This window comes from Ceratotherium simum, chromosome X (assembly GCF_057802395.1).
Source record: "Ceratotherium simum simum isolate JZ-2026a chromosome X, ASM5780239v1, whole genome shotgun sequence".
Classification (NCBI taxonomy): Eukaryota; Metazoa; Chordata; class Mammalia; order Perissodactyla; family Rhinocerotidae; genus Ceratotherium; species Ceratotherium simum.
In genome coordinates, this window is record NC_141940.1 from 63,667,966 (window position 1) to 63,689,124 (window position 21,159).

Sequence of the window (21,159 nt, forward strand, 5' to 3'; positions counted from 1 at the left end):
TCTTGTTGGATTTTTCCCTTGATCGTTATATAATGCCCTTCTTTGTTTCTTTTTACAGTTTTTGTTTTAAAGTCTATTTTGTCTGATATGAGTACTGCTACCCCAGTTTTCTTTTCCTTGCAATTTGCGTGGAATATGTTTTTCCATCCCTTCACTTTCAGTTTGTGAGCGTCTTTAGGTCTGAAGTGTGTCTCTTGTATGCAGCATATATATGGGTCTTGTTTTTTTATCCAATCAGCCACCCTATGCCTTTTAATTGGAGCATTTAGTCCATTGACGTTTAAAGTAACTATTGATAAGTATGTACTTACTGCCATTTATTAACTTTTATTCTTCTCAGTGTTTTAGTAGTCCTTCTCTGTTCCTTTCTTCTTCTATACAGAATTGATGGTCTCTTTAGTTTGACCTCTGTCTACTCTTTAATTCTTCTCCTGCCTCCTTTTATGTTTTTGATATCATATCTAACCTCTTTTTTGTGCATTTGTATCCATTACATTCTTATCATGGAAATTGATAATTTTTCCTATTTGTGGTCTTCTCTTTTTCCCTTAAATCAGTCCCTTTAACATTTCTTTTAGCACTGGTTTCTTTTTAGCAAACTCCTTTAATTTTTGCTTGTCTGGGAAATTTTTGATCTCTCCTTCCATTTTGAATGGTAACCTTGCTGGGTAGAGTATTCTTGGCTATATGTTTTTTCCTTTTAGCACTTTAAATATATCGTGCCATTCTCTTCTAGCCTGTAAGTTTTCTGCTGAGAAGTCAGCTGATGGCTTTAGGGGTTTCCTTTGTATGTAACTTGACTTTCTCTTGCGGCTTTTAGGATTCTCTCTTTATCTTTAATTCTGGACATTTTGATTATGATGTGTCTTGGTGTGGGCCTCTTTGTGTTTATCTTGTCTGGGGCTCTCTGTGCTTCCTGTACCTGGATGTCTGTTTTGTTCCTTAGGTTAGGGAAGTTTTCATCTATTATTTCTTGAAATCGATTCTCTACCCCTTTGTCTCACTCTTCTCCTTCCGGGACACCTATAACATGGATGTTAGTGAGCTTGATGTTGTCCCAGAGGTCCCTTAGACTGTCCTCACTCTTTTTAATTCTTTTCTCTTTTATCTGTTCAGTTTGGGTAATTTCTTCTAGTCTTTCTTCCAGCTCACAGATCCGTTCTTCTGTATCCTCTACTCTGCTTTTGAGTCCCTCTAGTGAATTTTTCATTTCCAGTATTGTATTCTTCATTTCTGATTGGTTCTTTTTTATATCTTTCATTTTTTTGTTGACATTCTCATTGAGTTCATCTATTCTTCTCCCAAGATCAGTGAGCATCCTTAACACTCTTTGCTTGAACTCTCTGTCGGGTAGGTTGCTCATTTCTGTTTCACTTAGTTCCTTTTCTGGGGTTTTGTCCTGTACCCTTACTTGCAATGTATTCTTTTGCCTCCCCATTTTGCCTCCTTCCCTGTGCTTGTGTGTACGTATTAGGTAGGTCAGCTACGTCCCCTGCTCTTGGATAGGTGACCTTATGTAGGTGATGCCTTAGGAGGCTTCCAGTGTGCTTAGCTCAGTTCTCAATGTTCCTGGGGAGACCCCTATGTGGGCTCGTGTGTCCTGTTTGCTCTCCCTGTAGGTGCCCAGGGAGGCCGAGTTATTCTCCTGGCCAGCTGTTGTAATGCTCAGCTGCTTGTAGTTGTTGTGGGCCCTTCAGTCACTTTATCAGGTGTGGGGAGCCCCAGCACTGTTGGCTTCAAGTTCTAATACCACATTTGTGTTGCTGTATTTCTTTTAAGTGAGTAGGCCCCCAGAATGGCAGGTTGTTAGGGTCAGGGGCTTAAAATTGCTATAAGCCTCCAGCCTATTAGGTCTCTTGTCAGCTCTCTGAGGATTGCAGCTCGGTGGGGCTGGCCTCAGGCACAGGAGCACCCAATTATTTCAGGCTTTGGAAGGTGGGGCAAACCCCCTATGTGGGTCTTTGAAAAGCACAAGTCTTCTTCAGACTGACAAGCCCTGCCGCCCACTGGTCCACACACACAGTGAACAGAGTCCTGCCCTGTGTGAGTGCCCTGACCTCCCAAAGCGGACCCAGTCTCTCCACGGTGACAGCCCCACACACTCCGTCAGCACCTCACACTCTCCACCCACTCCTTGTGCACGCCCTGGCCCACTGAAGTTGGCTCAGTTGCCAGGCTGCAGAGAATCCAGTCACCAATCTATACAGGCCCACAAGTTGCCTGAGGGCTTGTTGTTGGGTGGGGCCAGTCTCTAGGGTGGGCTGCCCGCCCTGGCTGAGCTGGATTAAATCAGTGTTCTAGTGGGTGGGGCATACCTGGGCTAGCAGGCCCCAGGGAGAACTCCAATGGTGTCTGTGTCAACACGCCCACACCAGGCCACAACAATGGCCGCCGCCAATGTCCCAGTCCCTGGAGAGGCCTCACCTCTCACTGAGATGCACTCAGGACCTTTTAGGTGATTCTCTTTTCACCACAGCACTGTGCACCTTTCTTTCTGGTGATTTTAGTATGCTTTCTGAGACCGGTGAGTTTGTGTGCGGGCCCTTTAAGAGCTGGTTTTAGTTTCTTTGTGAACCGGGTTTTCTGGTTGTACCCCCCAATGCTTTAGTAGCAGGCAAAGTCAGATATTATGCCACTCATCTCAATTTTGCTGGGTCCACAAAATGCCCACAGTGGGGGCGCTCCCCGGCTCAGGGCCCTGTGCCTCCAGGCACGGCTGCATACCTGTGTGCTGCTTCCAGGCGGCCGTGAAGCTGGCGGCTTGTGTAGGTGGCATTTTTCCTCTCCAGAAGGGAGTTTCTGCCTCTTCTACCTCAATTAGGATTGTCTGTTGTTGCAAGAGTTCCTCTTATCCAGTTTTTAGTTCTGTCTCAGGTGTAATTTTTCCACGAGTAGTTGTAAATTGGCTGTGTCCAAGGGAGGAGGTGAGTTCAGAGTCTGCTTACACGGCCGTCTTGACTTCTGAGTCCATAAGCAGTTCTTTTAGTGATAGTTTTTGAGGTTTAAACTATTTGAATTTCTTGCTCTGAATTTTTTTTATTCCCGACTTATTTTGAATAATCTTTTAGTTATGTATAGTTGCATATAGAATTTTAAAATGACTGGTAATGTCCCTCAACACTTTAAATTTATTAGTGTGTTATTTCCTGTTCTTTATTTTTGCTACTCAGACATCTTCTGCCATTTTAATGGTTGTTTTTCCATAAATAATCAAATTCCTTCTAAGATTTTCTTTTTGTAGTATGTAATTTGTAATTTAGTTATGAGATGTCTAAGTATCAGTTTAGTTATATTAATTCTTTTTAGCATTTGTTACTTTTCAAATTTAAGTTTTCCAATTTTTTTTTTTTGTGAGGAAGATCAGCTCTGAGCTAACATCCATGCCAATCCTCCTCTTTTTGCTGAGGAAGACTGGCCCTGGGCTAACATCTGTGCCCATCTTCCTCCACTTTATATGGGATGCCACCACAGAATGGCCTGACAAGTGGTGCCTCAGTGCATGCCCGGAATCCAAACCGGGCTACCAGAAGTGGAACGTGTACACTTCAACGCTAAGCCACGGGGCCAGCCCCCTAAGTTTTCTATTATTAGTCAATATTGTAAAGAATTATCTGTTGAAGCATTACATTCAATATTCCATAATACTTTGCCATTTTTTTCAAATTTTCTATCAGTTGAATTATTGAATCAGTTTTGTATTGTATTTTGACTCAAGTAACAATTACTTTTCCTTCAAAAATTGCATTCTATCACTTTCTGTGATTTTAGAGATTTGATACTCTCTTCCATACACTGGCTTTTGGTGGGAGAGGAGCTTGAAACATCTTTGATTCTGATTGTACTCCTTTTTAATCCCTCATCATCAAATCCTGCCAGTTATTTCTATATCACATCTCTATAATCTCTTCCTCCCACTCCATTCCTACTGGGACTATGCTCATCTAGGCCTAGTAGCTTTATAACTGCACTCGTGTTAAAATAGATTTGTTGCTGATCATCCTCACTTCATTTTATTTATCTCATTCATTATAAATTGCATGCCAGTAGAAATTATTATTATAAAGCATTTGTAATATGTCATGCTCAAGTTCAGGTATGATCCTTCATTTTGATATAATTGTTCTCAAGGGCCTCATTAATAGAATTTAATCTACTCAACAAGTACTTTAAGAACACTCCCTAACATGTTTTTTCACACTTAAAATAATTAATTTCTTTTTTTTACTTTGAGGTTGACATCTGTTGATGTTTCTTGGGCTAATTTAATCTTCTTTCTTAAAAACTATACTGATAGGCAGAGGAGGGAAATGGAGTTATGAAGACCTTGTACAACTGTGGTAACTATAGTACCACTTGGATCTACCTTAAAGTAAGAACTCACTGCCCAGATACAAGGAATATAGTTAATTATCATCCTCCAGATGTTAACAGTTTCATGTTCCACCTTCACTTTAGCAATGAGATGTGGTTCTTTCCAAACAGTCACAGCCAATGACTGAGCATGGCAGAGGTACCCAATTTGGAATTCTCTAACAGATAATTTTGCTCTGGATATCTCCCTTGAATTGGCCAAGCTGTCAGATCTGCATCATGGTCTGATGGTCTCCCTGTCCAAACATGCCCCTTCCCCTTCCCCTTCCCCAAGATAAATCTCTTGGACTGCTAGCTTCATAACAACATCTAGGGTTTCTTAAGGCCCCAACTAACACAGAAGTTAATCTTGAAAACATGGTCTTATAATGGAAGAACGGGCAGTTTTGATCATAAAAAATAATTGTGCAAAAAAAGAAGAGCAAGGAAAGCAGTATAAGTCAAGCCCAAGAGCCAGACAGTTAAGTAGGTATCTTTTAGGAGAATAATTTTGACTTAAGGTCAACAGGAAGTGAGCCTGCTTCTATACGGCCTGAAATTACTAATCAAATTAAATATGGATCTGGTAGTTATTAGCATAAGCTGTGACTTTAAGAATTGCTGCTAAGAGAATGACTTAACGAAAATATAATGTTGAGGCATCCAGGGTAGGTGGTTTAATGACTTTAAACAAGTATACAGAATGCATATAAGACTTTGTGTTTATAACTGCAATCTGTTAAACATCATTAAACACTTGCAATTCTTTCATATAGGAGGAAAGACCTAGTGCCATGTACCTATAGAAAGCCTAGAGATGGTAGACTGCATTCATTAAAAAAAAATCATAAAAGAGCATGAGTCTGATTTTTTTAAATGATTGATATAGGAAGTACTGGTAATGGGAAGTTATCCAAGGCAAGTGAAGATCAAAACTTGACTTGGGGAAATTTAACCAGACAGGTATAGTTATAGTGGATGCAAAATTAAAATATGAGTCAGAAAAGTTGTGCTACTGAGTCCCTGTGGTACCTTGGGCAAGATGTTAATCTTTCTCAGCCTCATTTCCTCATCTGTAAAGTTACACAATTATCATTGTCATGCTTATGTTGTATGATTGTTGTGATGATCAAATGAAATCATGGGTATGGACATACTATGTAAACCCAAAAGATGATATAGCATTGCTTGAGGTATTCCTGGGATTGCCCTTTGTGGCCATCTTTATGTTCTATAAATTCACCTTGTTTTTATAAATTTCTTGGTTATTTTCTTCCTTTCTATATATAGTTTTGATTTACAGACTGTGCAAATTAAAGTAAACTGTGACACTGAAGACAATTTTTGCTTTGGAAACTTGAAGTTGTTGGAAATATCACAGTATTAAGTAACTATTGGTGATACATTGGTATGTAGGCAGCTGTATACATATGTGATTTGAAGGACACAAAGGGGCTTGCCTTTCTGCCAACTGTCTTTCCCACTAGCATGTTTCTATCAAAACTTTTTATGTTTAAAATATTTGACTTGTGAACATTTTGTTTAAATTCAAATATTTTAACCTGCCACCAATTATATTATCATACAGTAGTTGAATGAGTTTATCAAATTAACTATTAAAGATTGGAGCAGAAAGAGAACACAGACAAATGAAATTTGGAAGGCAATTGAAGGAGCAAAAAGTCCACAATACAAATTTTTTGCGTGTTTTTTGATAAAGAAAGCTTAGGAGACTGTGCCGTGAGAAAGCCTGGACTGTTGGAAGGCAGTGTGAAGACTTTGAGTACTTAGTGGGTTGAGGGTGGTTGGGAAAAGGCAAGACAGGTCATTGAAAGATGAAATGGAAGCCAGCAAAAACAAAAGTTTTCTATTCACAATTTTGTTCATGCTAAACCTGCTTCTGAAATTCCTGAAAGTGGACAATTGCACCAACAAAGCTTTATTAGCCAAAACAGGTTATATCCCATGTTCAACCTATTGAGAAATCCAAAGAATTCAGCAAGTATCTCCACCTACAAAGCTCCTTTAAATGTAATGCTTTTCTACAATCCTAATCTGATCATGCAACTTTAGCTAGAAATAGCAGGGAGAAAAAGCCAATAAAACTACTTTTGTAAACCGAACAATACAAGATCCACTTAAGGTAGTGCTGATCTCATAACCTACAAATTCCCATTTCATTAGTCTACTAGAGAAAACAGTGCCAAAGTGCCCTTTCAGTGACACTGGAGCTGTGAGAGGTTTTCCTGACTTGATTGCAGTCCTTTCTGTTAATTATTAGTGAAGAGCTCTCCTCACAAAGGCTGCTGTCCAGCTGCCCAGGCTTAGGGGCTTAGGCATTTTGGATGCAAGATCTCTCACCCATTGGAAGTACTTACTTCAAACATCTCATTCAAGGTTTAGAATTCTTTTGTTGGTAGGTAGGGTCTTTGAGATCAATGTGGAAAGACTATCATGAACACAAGGGCATGGGACTTTTTGAAGCTTAGAGATTCCATTTGACTCACATCTGAGTGGGCAATTTCTTGTAACCCTCCTTCTATCTTCCAAAATCAGTTTGGCAAAATCTTCTCACTTATAATGACGTATTTAATCTATTGTATATTTGGCATTATTTGATTATATTGTGAAAATTATAGCTAAAGTAAAATGCTATACAATTTACTTTTTATTCAACACAACTCAGAAGATGATAATATGGCTTTTCTTAACAAATTTTAAGCTTGGGTGTGAGAAGCTACCTTCTATAGGCTAATTTTTCTTCTAGATACTATCTCTGTAATTTGCATGAATCACTACCAGGTGGATAGTAATGTCTGGAGCTATGGCCTTAAGCTCTGAGCAACTAAGTTTTTTACAGTTTTATTTTATGTGAAAACCATAAACCAATATGTCATTGCCAATTGATTTAAAAAAATAATACACATATTTAAAGAGCTAAATATTTATTTACCAGTGGCAAATAATTATATTTTTACAAGTTGATTTTAGTCTTTAATACATGATGTGATGGAGGTTTACTAAAAACAGTATAGATGACCTCTGGTTTGCATAATTTTCTTTCCTACCCTGAAGAATTTTGTTTCCTTCCTTTATGAGTATTGCAAATTTGTTACTACTGGGCTGGTATTTTCTTCTATAGATTCATACTTTTTCTTTCAGGTAAAAGTGACTTTTAAGGAAAGCACTCATGGCTCACTCTAAAGCACTCCTTGGTGCTAGGAGACCTGTCTCAAGTGAAAGAATCTTATAGTTAAATTATTTTAGGATCGCTTGGAAGTGGTCCAAAATTAATATGTGTGGTGCTACTTTCAAGTCCTTAGAAAATAATATTTTACAGTAAGAAACCAGGGTACCCTAACATACTTTCTCCAAACCAATTAGAGTTGCAAGTTTTCTTTCTTTTTTTTTTTTTTGGTCTTTGTAACACCCTCTTCAGGAAAGTACGTGTTCATAACTTTTGCCTATTTTGTAATTAGATTGTTTATTTTTATACTGCTGATTTTTGACAGTTCTTTATATCTTCCAAATACTCATCTTATGTTGGATATGTGGTTTACAAATATTTTTTCTCAGTCTGCATCTTCTCTTTTTATCTTCTTCACAGTGTCTTTTGCAGAGCAAAATTTTTAATTTTCATGAAGTTACAATATATCAATTTTTCATTTCATGGATTGTGCTTTGGGTATTAAGTCTAACTTCTTTTCCTAGCCCTAGAAACTGAAGATTTTCTTCTATGTTTTTTTCTGAAAGTTTTACAGTTTACACTTATCTATGATTCATTTTGAGTTAATTTTTGTAAAAGATGTGAGACTTAGGTCCAGCTTCTTCTTTTTTTTTTGCCTATGGATACCCAATTACTTCAGCCTCATTTGTTAAAAAGTCTATCCTTCCTTTATTGAGTTGCTTTTGAACCTTTGTAAAAAATCAGTTGACCAATTTGTTGTGGCTCTATTTCTGGGTCTTCTACACTGTTCCATTGATCTATGTGTCTATCTCTCCACCAATATCACACATCTTAACTAGCGTAGATATAAAGAAAACCTTACTATTGGGTAGAGTAATTCCTCCCACTGTATTAGTTTTTAATGTTATTTTAGCTAGTCTAGGGCCTTTCCTTATACATTTTAGAAAACTCTTGTCTAACTTGATAAAAATCTTTTCTGATTTTGATAAAAATTTATTAAACCTGTATTTAAACTTGAGGATAATTGACATCTTTCCTAGATTGAGTCTTCTAATCCATGAACATGACACATCTGGCTTTTTATTTAGGTCTTTGATTCCTTTCATCATCATTTTGAAATTTTTAAGCATACAAAACTTGTACATATTTTGCTATGTTTATATGTAACACTTTCATATGTTTGGAGTGATTGTAAATGATATTGTCTTTTTAATTTTGGTTTTTACATGTTAATTGTTAGTATGTAGAAATACAATTGATTTTTGTGTTTTAATTTTATATCTTGCAACTTCGCTGAACTTATTATTTACCATAGGTATTCGTAAATTATTTGGGATTTTCTAAGCAGATAATCATATCATTTGCAAATAAGGAGGGTTTTAGTTCTTCCTTTTCAATTTCTATGCTGTTTGTTTATTTATTTATTTACTTACATAGTTATGCCTTATCATAGTCAGTAGAACTTCCAATCACATCATTTGCAAATAGGGAGAGTTTTATTTCTTCCTTTCCAATCTCTCTGTAATTTATTTATTTATTTACTTAGTTATGCATATCACAGTCAGTAGAACATTCAATACTATGTTAAATAGCATTGGTGGACATTCGTGACTTGTGCTCAATCTTAGGGGGAAACCACTCCATCTTTCACCTTTAAGTGTGATGTTACCTATCAGTTTTTCATAGATGGTATTTGTTAGTTTTAGGAAGTTCCCTTCTATTCTGAATTTTTTTTTTTTAATCACAAAAGGGTATTGAGTTTGGTCAAATGATTTTTCTATATCAATTTATATGGTCATATGATTTTTCTTATTCAGTGTCCTGTTATGGTTGGTGACATTGATTGATTTCTGAATGTTGAACCAATCTTGCATATCTGAAATAAATCTCACTTGTCCATGGTGTATGATTCTTTTTATGCATTATTGAATTTCATTTGCTAATATTTTGTGGAGGATTTCTGTGTTAAATCTTATGGGAAACATTGGTCTTTAGCTTTCTTTTTTATACTGTCTTTGTCTGGTTTTGGTAGGTAACACTGGCCTCATGAAATTAATTTGAAAGGATCTTCCTTTTCTATTTTCTGAAAAAGATTGTATAAAACTGACGTAAATTCTTCTTTAAATATTTATCATAGTTTTCCAATGAAGCCAACTCTGCCAAGAGTATTTTTTATGAGAGCTTGTTAATTATGAACTAAATTTATTTAATATTATAGGCTATTCAGGTTATCTTGGTTGGATTTTAGTACTTTGTGTTTTTCCAAAAATTGTTCTATGTCTTCTAAATTGTAAAATTTATTAGTATAAAGTTATTATCCTTTTAATTGCTATAAGAGAAGCACTGTTATCCTATCTCAATCTTGATATTTGTAATTTTTGTCTTCTCTCTTTTTTTTTGTGAGGAAGATTGGCTCTGAGCTAACATCTGTGCCAATCTTCCTCTACCTTGTATGTTGGATGCTGCCACAGCATGGCTTGACAAGCAGTGCATAGGTCTGTGCCAGGGATCCAAACCCACAAACCATGGGCCGCCCAAGTGGAGCACACAAACTTAACCACTACACCACCGGGCCACCCCTCTGCTCTTCTTTATTTGTCAGTCTTGCTGAAAGTTTATCATATTTAATAATTTTTTGAAGAACAATTGGTATTTATTTTATAGAAGAAATTGTATACTTCTTCCTTCTTCCCTCCCTTTTATAACTGGTTTGTATTTTTCTGTTCTGATCAGGAGAAGCAAATTTTAATATTAGGGAAATGATGTCGCACAGTACAGTCATACTCTATAGTTGTGATTTGGCTGACATTTTGGGTTTTATTGTTCCCTGTTTCTTGTAAGTCTAGCCTGGGCCAAAATCTCTACCTCCTATGGGTCGTCAGTAATGGCTCACAATTCACCACTCATTCAAGCTGATTAGGATACAGTACATTCTAATTCTATGGCATGGAAGGTCTTCAGTATTTGGACTTTGTTTTACCTAATGATTCAATCTCTATATGATTAAAAAAATATATTTCATGACCTTGACTGCATCTAGGTGAATTATAATGACTCAAAAATAATCAGAAATTCAGAGATCCTACTTTCTGTTTACAAAAGTATTATGACAGTTCATTTGCCTGGCCATGTTACAACTGCAATGTTCTTCCACATGTGGATTTTACAGATAACTGAAGTGTTTCTCTACAAGCAACTTATATTTTTTATTTTAACCTTTGTGGATGGATTTTTTAATTACATGTTTCACTGCTTTCTCAAATATAAAACACAAAATGTAATTGAACATTTTTATTGATTGCTTAATGTCACCACCATTAAGGGTATTTTTATTGGAAAATGTAGGAAGATCATTCTCTGCTTTCATTTCTTTCTGTCATTTCTCACAACATCAGCAGTTCGGCCATTGCTTCTCTTGCTCTTACCATGCTGCCTCTAATCAGTCTCACCTCCCTTTTCAAAATGGAGCTTATTAAAATGGTATATTAAATAAGAGCCAGGGCTATGAGAAAGTGCAGGATTTATGATAGTCATTTCAGATCCATGGAAGAGTTTGATACATTCTCAGATAGAGATTGTGTTTTAGATGCTTGAGGTAACTGAGTTAAGTGAGGTAGTTCTCTAATATATGTTGAAAATCCAGAGTAACATTGTCACTCTTAACACTCATATTAATATACACTATGTTGTATCACACTTTAGGAATTTGTGAGCTCCATGAATTCTAAAGAAAGGTACATTATATGAAGGACAAGATTTTCTGCAGTGTTTCATCTGGAGATCTTATTATTAAAAATAATGACACATTTTCATAGAATGATTTAAGAAATCTTCCTAAATATTATATAAATAATAATGGTGATGATGTAGACATTGAAAAATTCTTGAATGTGTGATTTAAATGACTGAAAGCTGGAAAAACTGCTCTGGCATATGGGACAGCCTATTTTTCTAAATTTGCTAATGTACACATGGGCAAATTTCCACTAGCTAAAGTTATAAAGTGACTAGAAGAAATCTTGGCTGTTCTGTCTGCTAAAAGAATCATTAAAAATTTTTGTTTGTTTGCTAATCAGGATCCATGTAACCTTTCATTTTTTTCTCCCTAGCATATGGAGTCAATTCTATATACAACCTTATCAAAGTAATGGTGAGGATAAGCAATGCCAAAAAAAAATCCCAAATCACCTGTAAATATTTTATATATGTTTAGGTATTTATGTGCATAAATATGAATCACATTACCACTGTTAATGGCAGAATAAGAAGAATATCAAAAAGCTTATTATTAGCATTGTGCCTTGGTTAAGATGATTATCATTATAAAATTGTAGAGAAAGAAAACTAGTTGAACTCTTATGTGACCACTCAGACTTTCAACTTGGTGAGAGCTCTCCACCATTTGATGACTATATCATGAACTTACCTGGATATGTAAATTAGATTTACATTTGTAGTATATTCAGTTACATAGTCATCCTTTCATTAAAAGTTACCAGATCTAGGATCTATCCATTTAAATTTAAGTCAAAGTATTAAAGGAAATGATGGATTCATTCATAATGACATCCATCATAATAATACCAAGTATCAGACTAAAAATATTAAATCTTCTCTTTTCTTTGTACTTTCCCTTCTTCATTCTACCTCTCAGGTACCTAACTACTCTTCATACTGCCTATAGTACAAAGCCTCTCTGGCAATTCTGTTAAAGGTCCCAGTTTAAATGGTTGAATTCTACAAAGTATTGCATTTGAAACTATATTGATATCTTCTGAAGAAGTCCTCTAATAATTTGGTAGGGATTGGAGACTCAGGAAAACTATGATATAGTGTCAGTTTTGTCACTGGCTCTCCTGTGACCATCACAAGGTAAAGCATAGCAAAACGAAAATTGTTTGCAAAGAGAAGTAAATTTAATCCCTAGTTTTCACTAGCTGTATGACCTTGAGCAAGTTATGAAACCATTCTGTTCTATCAATATCATCAAATATTATATCTAGAAATGGCCTTAGAATAACACAGTAATCACTCCCAAATGAGAGTCCTTGAATGTAATTGTAATGGAAGTTCCACAAGTTTTAAAAAAAAAGCATTTTCAATCTCTCAAATAGTCCAATGAATGGATTATATTTAGGGTTGATAAAGTACATTGGCTAAATTATCCTTTTAAGTTGACTTTTTACAAGAATTCAATGAACCTGGAGATATGTCTTAAATCAAAGAATGAAAATTTTTACAATATTTCAGGATAAGGGATCTATAGGGGAAAATGAAATAATAAAAAGGATTCTTTAGTAGTAAAATATTGGACATGACTGATTTAAATTTATCCAGATACAAGATAGCACAGGCATTCAGAATCAAGGCTTTGTAATTAGATCAACCTAAATCCAATCCTAACTGTCCTTGAGTAAGCTATTTAATTTCTGTAAGCCTCATTCTTTTAAAAATAACACTAATAATATCTATTAATGATTAAATAAAATAATATGCAGGGAGGTATTTTGAAAACTATAAAATATTACATAAATGTTGAGCAGGATTATGTTTTGATCTTTCATAAGTCTTTTCCACTACTCTGAATCTTCTCTACAGATATGACACCAGAATTTTTTGATTTGTCTTGATCTTGAACCACAATAAATTCTATTATATCCTTTGACATTGCTGGAAGTTGAGATCTTTCCAAAACTAGCATAATATTTACAGTAGCTTTGTACCTTCATATCTTTTGTGTTGATCCAACTTTGTCATTTTAATTAAATTTCTATTCAACATTAGCTAATAGAATTTGGCTAAATTCTATAGGTAACTTTCCCCACAGTTCTTATATCTCTTTTATAGAATTTGATAGTTTTTTTGTAAAAATGTCTTTTTAATTCAGGAGCTTCTATTGAAAACAATCTTTACAGAAGCCCATTAGGATTTGGTGATCTAAAGGATTAGGCCCTTCTTATAGGCCTGAAGTGGCTGAGGGAACTGCTTATATCTATTTCAATGATGACTTGCATAAATTATGAGAAAGGGCTTTTGCAATTGGGTTTTGTTGATTAAAAATACCTTGATGTTCTAATTGTCAAAGTTCCTAGGCAATGCTGATGAGGTCTGTAAACAGAACAAGCTTTGATAGCTCAACCACTTCATGGAAAGTGATTTTTATCATTACTGACTGGTTCTGAGAGCCATTGGAGCCAAATGGGCAGGGGTTGTCAGGGCTTTAATGATAGGACACTGGCCTCTCAACGACATAGTTTCAGGGACTTGTGATCACTCATAGAAAGTGGAGGTTTTTAAACTTGCATTAGAGCTCATTAAAAAGAACAAAAATTTTTGGAAGGATGTGCACCACAATGTTAACAAGAGCTATGTTTCAACAATAGGATTAGATTGATTTTTGTTTTATTCTTAGAGCTTTTCTAAATATTTCAAATATTTTGTGTCAAGCATAGATTATTTTAATAACAGGATAAAATAATAAATACTATCCTTTAGTGCAAAATGACCTACGAGACCAGGTCTCCTGCTCATTTTTGTAAGCCTCAGGATGGGGAGTATTATCTTATTCCTAATTGTAAATTATACAGGAACTTTAGATGCTGCCTTTGCAGTTGGTATTTTCTTCCTGTATTAATTCAGGGGAACAACTCCCTGCCTTTGACTATTATCATAATTCAACTGAAATTTAAATGTGCAAACTGTTTGATTGTATAATGATCTTGGCTTCCTATGCACACAGTTTTCTAACCTTCCTAGCTGGAGACACTTAACCCTCACTCAGGCACCCAGACTCAAGTTCTTCCTCTAGGGGAGGGTTGCCTTAGGTCAACAGCTCACTGTCTCACTATCAAGTCAAACATTGTAAATTTTACTTCTATCTATGGGGTGTTGTGTAGAAGAAATTGTAAGAAATTTGGAACAAGAAAAGCTTGGGTGTATAAATCTGGCTTCCCAATTTTGTAGTTGTTTGAACTCTTGCAAGATGCTTAGAATATTGCACAGCAGTTTTTTTCCCCTGTTTGATGAGAATAATAACACTTATCTCACTGGTTTTTAAGGAACAAATGGAATAATATTTACATAGTATTTTGCCTGGTCCTTTGCACACAGTAGGTGCTTGGCAATGGTAAATTTTAATTTATAATACAATAATAAATAAGAATAATAATTGTGATTAATATTATTAATATTATCCTCATACTATGAGAACAAATGCTAATTAAAAATAAGAGGCATCCTTCTCGTTTTTGAAAATGAGGATAGAGATTTTTATCCCTTCTTTTTTCTTAGATAATTTACCTTAGAGCATTTGTAAGTACTTTCCCATATCTTTAAAATACAAACACCTCAAGAGCCATCTTTTAAAAATGCAATATCAGGGGAGATAGCTCCACTATATCTCAGTTCCCATGGGAGGGTAAGAGCCTAACTTTTGTGGGTGCCTTGCTCCAATTTTCAGACTACCTCCAGTCATAAAGACATGAGGAGTTTGTTTTTCCTCTGGATAAAGCCAATAAGTTAACACAGATGGTCACTCAAATTACCAGGTAAAGTTAGGATGAGCAACATGTGACAAAAGTTGTCATTACTCTATTAATGGTATATTTCAGTAAATCAGAAAAGAGTTATGGAGAGAAACTTATAGTTTTACAAGAGGAAAAGAGTTCTGGAGATGCAGATGATGGTAGCACAATATGAATGCATTTAATATCATCAAATTGTACTTTTAAAAATGGGTAAGATGGTAAATTTTATGTTATGTGTATGTTACTAAAAAGATTGGAAGAAAAAAAGCATGAACTTACTCTACTAATTAATAACAGAGACATTGTGGTGAGGGCACATATACCACCAGGGGGAGACCAACCAGATCTGTCACAATCCTGAAAATTATTCCTTCCTTGATATAATAATTAGGGTCAAGGCACACAGGACCAACCCAACAAAGAACACAAAATTTTATTTGTTTGATGAATCAGAGTACTCACAGGTGGGCCAAGTTTAGTGCAGAAGAAATGGCTTACTCTTGGACAAAGAATTGTGGAAAGGAATGGGAAGCTCTACCATGTTTCTTTCTGTCCATGGTACCTGAAATAAAGAGTTTCATGTTTTAAAAAACCTGTGGGAAAATAAAGCTCAAAAAGGAGAATGTTATTTAAAGTCATAAGACAAATTTCTGGAAAAACTAAGACTAAAACTAATGTCTCTTAATGTATGCCATATGCTAACTGCAAACTCATTCTTCCTCTAGCATCTTTCTTACAAGTTTTAGATGGTGATTTACAGACCACTGAATTTATTAATATTAGAGCTTTGTTAAAGAGCTCAATTAGTACATGATGAGAATTTATTTCTGAATTTAGTATGGAGAGATACATTAGCCTTTTACACCCAAGAGGAAAAATATGTATTTTAATATTTCAGACAAATATTCATATCTGCATTATTTTAGCCACATCTTAAAACACATGTAGCTATCTTCCTTTATAAAAAACCTATTCACTAACTTCAAAAACTAAAACATGATCAAATAGTCAAATATAATAATAATATAATAATAATAATAATGGAGCAATATCCTGTGGCTTTTCCATTTATGAGCTGCAGCCCACTCATCCTCTTAGAATTAGAAAAGTTTGCTGACCGTCTCATTTGGGATATCACAGAGCATCCACTATCATTTTTATGTGGATTATGCAGAAATTTCTATCTCTGGCATATTCATGTTCTTCTTCTGACTATACTTAGTCTTTTTCAAATATCTCTTGGAAACAGATATATGAAATTGTATATTTAAGTGTAACTTTGAAGCCACCTAATGCAACTTGATATCCTATCAATACTTCAAAGTCACGGTTACATATGTCTTTTCTAATCTCCCAAAAAAATGGGCTCCAGTAACTGAGTACAGCCAACTCCCTTAATGACGCTGATAAAAAACTGAAAAGCAACAGGATATATTGGAGTATATGAGGAAGTCCTTTGGCTTAAAATGAATACAGCCTGACCTTGTTTTTCCAAAAGGGCCTGACATGGCCTGTTGAGCATGCATTGCATATCTGCTTTAAATATTTACTATGTCCCAAAGACAAGAATGATAACCTTAAAGATAAGGATGTAACTTCCCCCATATCAGCATTTCTTTAAGGATAAGCATCTCTCCCTAAACTAAGGATTAATTCCTGGGCCGGCCCTGTGGCTTAGTGGTTAAGTGCGCACGCTCCGCTACTGGCGGCCTGGGTTCAGATCCTGGGCGTGCACTGACGCACCCCTTCTCTGGCCGTGCTGATGCCGCGTCCCACATACAGCAACTAGAAGGATATGCAACTATGACTTACAACTATCTACTGGGGCTTTGGGGTTGGGGAGAAGGAGGATTGGCAATAGATGTTAGCTCAGAGCCAGTCTTCCTCAGCGAAAAATAGGGGGATTAGCATGGATGTTAGCTCAGGGCTGATCTTCCTCACACACACAAAAAAAGGATTAATTCCTAACCTGCTGTGCTCATCTTGCAACCACCCACCTTGTGACTACTGACATGTTGTGTTCACTGAATTGCTGGGCTAGCAAAGCAATTTCATGACTATTGTAAAAAGGACATTCCTATCATATGTGATGTATGCTCTTTGTTCCAAGATTGTATATAACCACTCTGCACATCCCACTTCTTTAGAGTGTTCCTTTACTTTGTGAAAGGACTCTCCTGGGCTATATGGTCCTCAGGGTTGTCTCATAATAAACACACCTCAATTTTGATTTATAGTTTGGCACAGATTATTTGTTTCAAAATTTATTGGTGTAGTCATGGTAGATTTCAGAGAAACCCACAAGAGACCACTTCGAATCTACACTGAACCAGTGTTTGGTAACAGTAGGGTTCCATTGAGCCCCTCAGATCACTGCATTCTTCAGGTGACCCTGGTGAGTTCTCATGAAATCCAGACCTCCTTATTTTAAGTTGATTGTCCAGAGTTTATATGAGCTTTTTCAAACCTAAGACTAGGTGTCTTAAAGGGGTACTGGTACATACCTTAGGTAAGAGGAACCTAGGAGGAGACGTCCTAGGAAAGATAAACCTAGGGGGAATTTCCTAGGATAGGGGAGCCTAGGGGGAACTTTGGAGTGAATGGGGCAGGCTGGCCTTTTAAATTTGGCATTAAATTGGAAAGAATTGTGTTTATAAAGTCTGAACATACTGCTTCATAGAGAAATGAGAGTCTGAATTTGTTCAGCTCTGAAGAGAAGGGATATCAGATCCTTCCAGCCAAAAGACACTCTCAGGTCACTAAGAACCTCATAGGAGTGTCAGAGGATCAATTCTCCTAATGAGTCGTGATCCTATTAGGAACTCCACTATCATTCATGTTAATTAAAGACTCATCCAGGGAAGTGCATGTGAGGGTTGGTTTCCCAAGTGCTCCAAGCCCCTACAGTAATTTTAAACTGTCAGAGAGAGAAACTGAGGCACATAAGAGAGTGTTTATGACCTTTCTTTATGGAGTAGCACTCACAAACAGCACATTTCCAACCCACTACACTGTCCCTAGAAATTGTTCAGACTTTATAGTAAAATGAAACTAAGAAAAGAATGGGAAATCAAGCTTCTAAAAACAACCAGTTCCCAAATGGGCACCTTCCCCTTGGCACTCCAGCTGGCTTCATGCTGAAACTTGCAAGTGCTTAACAAAATGGGGATAACTGTAAATTGCTGGCAAGATAACCCAGGATAATTGAAAATTACAGTGCCACTGTGGGGCTCCTTTTTAAGAGCCAGATAATAGAGAAATTTTTAAAGAGCCCAGCTCAGCACCTGCTGACATAATTGCTCAAACTAAAAGCTCTGGAAGCTGTAAATATTTACAGAGAACAACAAACAAACAAAAACAAAAGAAGATAATCTTACCAAACTTGTTTCACATCCTGAGGGTTTATCTTCATAATCTTCAGTTTGGGATCCCAAAATATGTTCAGACAAAAATGAGGTTGCACTCCATTTTTTGGTCAGAGGTGGTCAGAAAGACATTCGAGTTGCACTCCATTGGAGGCTTAGGGTCCTACCAAACTGCCTCCAGCCTCAAGGAAATTACATTGACCACCTCAAGATGAATGTCTTTGGCATGAGGATTATTTTGACCCAGTTATTTAAAAAAAAAAATGCATATATGAGAGAAGCTCTGTAAACCAAATAGAAGTTACCCTTTGTAAGAGAGATTTACATTTGTAAGGGAAATCTCCATTTGTAAAGCTGTCTTCCTCTCTGTTCCAGGAAGAGGGGTTGACCTTATCTCTAAAAACTCTTACCAATGTGGAAGTCACGGAATTAAATCTGCATTATAAGCTTACTCTTGTTTACTGTGCTTTTTCTGGTAATCTCCTATAACTGACTCCCCCCACCCCAAACACCCTCCTTTGTCTTTAGCTGAAGATGCTGTTTAAGGTGGCAACCTTGGCCATTCTGGTGAGTTACTCAGTTTCCTGGGTTTCTCTCATGTATACATGTTATTAAACTTTCTTTGATTTTCTCCTGTTATTCTGTCTGATGTCAATTTAATTCTTAGACCAACCAGAAGGACCTAGAGGGTAAAGGAATTGTCTTCCTCCCCTACAGTTTGGTGACCTGGATGGGATAAAAATTCACCAGCTGTACTCTGCTCATTCTTGGACTACTGCAGCTGAGAGATCCTGGACCCCTGACAAGAACTGGCAGGAGGTAACAGTTCTTACAGTGTCAGTCTCCGGGATCTCTGCTTGCAAGGTCCAGTGGAAGTAAGAGTGGTGAGATTTTTCCTTTTCTAAATTTAGATTAGCAAGAGAAAATATTGATGAAGCTAGCTTCTTGGACTCAGTGACTATGGGAAATTTGATTTGAGTACTCATTGGTTTACTGATGAGTCCCCTCCCACAGATAGTTGTATTTTTCCTTATCTCTGCCTTTGTGTCCTTTGTCATAAAAAAGAAAAAAAAAACCCACAGGGCAAGATGCAGGCATCTCTATAAGCCTGTGGTCTGAGAATATGTGCATGAGGTTAAACTTGTTGCTAAGGGCATCTTGGAAGCCAAAAGTGCCACAAATTTGGTGGGCATGGGTCAAACAGTTAAGAGCCATTAGGGGGCTCACCACCTCAAGAAGACCACTGTGACAGGGTAAGTTGGTCATGGAACAGGGCATATGACACTTGTCCCCTACCAATGTCAAGAAAATGTCTGTACAACGAGGTACTCTGTAAAGTACACATGATCCCCAACGCCGTGGCATCTCACTCCTAGGTGTTAATTTGGCTCTGAGAGACCCAAGGCTTTGCTGAAGCTGCTAATGTGTATATAAGATGAGGTTTTTATCTTTTGTCTTGTTCTATGTCTTGAGAGCTGCTTTGTGACCTTTCTGGTCTCCACCCCCTGGAGGATGCACATACAGGCATGCATCTTGGTGGCCAAATACACTGTGGTTCTGAGGTGCATTCTCTTTGTCTAGCTGTGTCAGCTCTCAGGGGAGTTTATCATAAGGGATCTCAGTTTCTTTCATAAGGGGTCTTTGTCATCTCAACCTTTGTTACTTGTACCGCCTGTGCAATGAAGGCCTTTGCTTTCTTGAATTATTTTTGGGAATGAATTTTCTGGATCTTGTGAGGGCTGCTTCTTTTGCATTCTCTTTTGGGGACAACTCTTGTATGCATGGTTAAGCCATAAAGGCTTATTAGTTTGAGTCACTATTAAGATCCTACTTGTAAATGGCTAGACAATGGATAATTTAAATTTGAAAAACTTAAAAAAATTAACAAAATTAAAAAAAATTTTGAGAGCTCTCATCATAATTATTTTATTCTATGAAAAGGCCAAATTAAAAAGGAAATACAAAAAAATAATACCGACTAGCCTTAAGACCCTGACTCAGGCTAAAATTAAAATGAGAAAATGCAAAAGTATAAGTATTGGTAACATTATAAGGGTTAAAATGTTTGAGATAATTTTACATAAAGAGGTTATATCAACTTTGTCTAAATGTGCTATATTTGGCTGGGAATGCCAATATTATAAGACCTATTGATAAAGTCGTAATGAAAGCTATGATTAAGGATATAAGAGTTGATGGACTTCAGATGAAATTTTGTAGGAAAAATGATACATTTACAGGCTTTATATGAAGTGATTGCATCTATTTTGCATGATTGTATTATAGATTGTATTATGGGGATTCACATGTGTCTCACTGGGGAACGTTTCTTCTGCCTGATTGTAAGACAGCATATAAATATGCTCTTCAGACAATCTTAATTAAACATACTAATGGGAAGTCAATAGGGTTGCCTGAGCCCATCCAGTATGAGATAAAAACTAGAGGTTAATATCAGGTGCTAATAAAAAAGATAATAAAAGCCCTCCCCTCCAAGGCAAATTGATCTAGGGTTAAATTGTACACTTAGAAAGAGGGTCTTTGTTAAATGCTTTGCGCAGACTTTTAAAAGTATGGTACATTGTCCTAAAGTTTTAAAGCAATAGCTGTGGAGTCTTTGTCTATATGTCTATATATATGTTATAAATGTGAGATATTTTTCTACCTCTGGATGCTATGGCCAAAATTAAGAGCTCTGTTTAGTTGGTTTAAAGTAAACACTTATATAATC

General features: G+C 36.3%; 1 long non-coding RNA gene across 1 annotated transcript in view; it reads right to left on the reverse strand.

Annotated features, from left to right (window-relative positions):
- LOC147911868 (uncharacterized) overlaps positions 1 to 18,568 on the reverse strand; it is a 99,513-nt gene extending 80,945 nt beyond the window's left edge. Inside the window, exons 1-2 of the long non-coding RNA XR_015550365.1 lie at positions 18,441 to 18,568; positions 15,526 to 15,625 (exon numbers count right to left, since the gene is read on the reverse strand). This is a non-coding gene — a long non-coding RNA (uncharacterized LOC147911868). The remainder of the gene's footprint in view (positions 1 to 15,525; positions 15,626 to 18,440) is intronic.
- Positions 18,569 to 21,159: the final 2,591 nt, after the last annotated feature.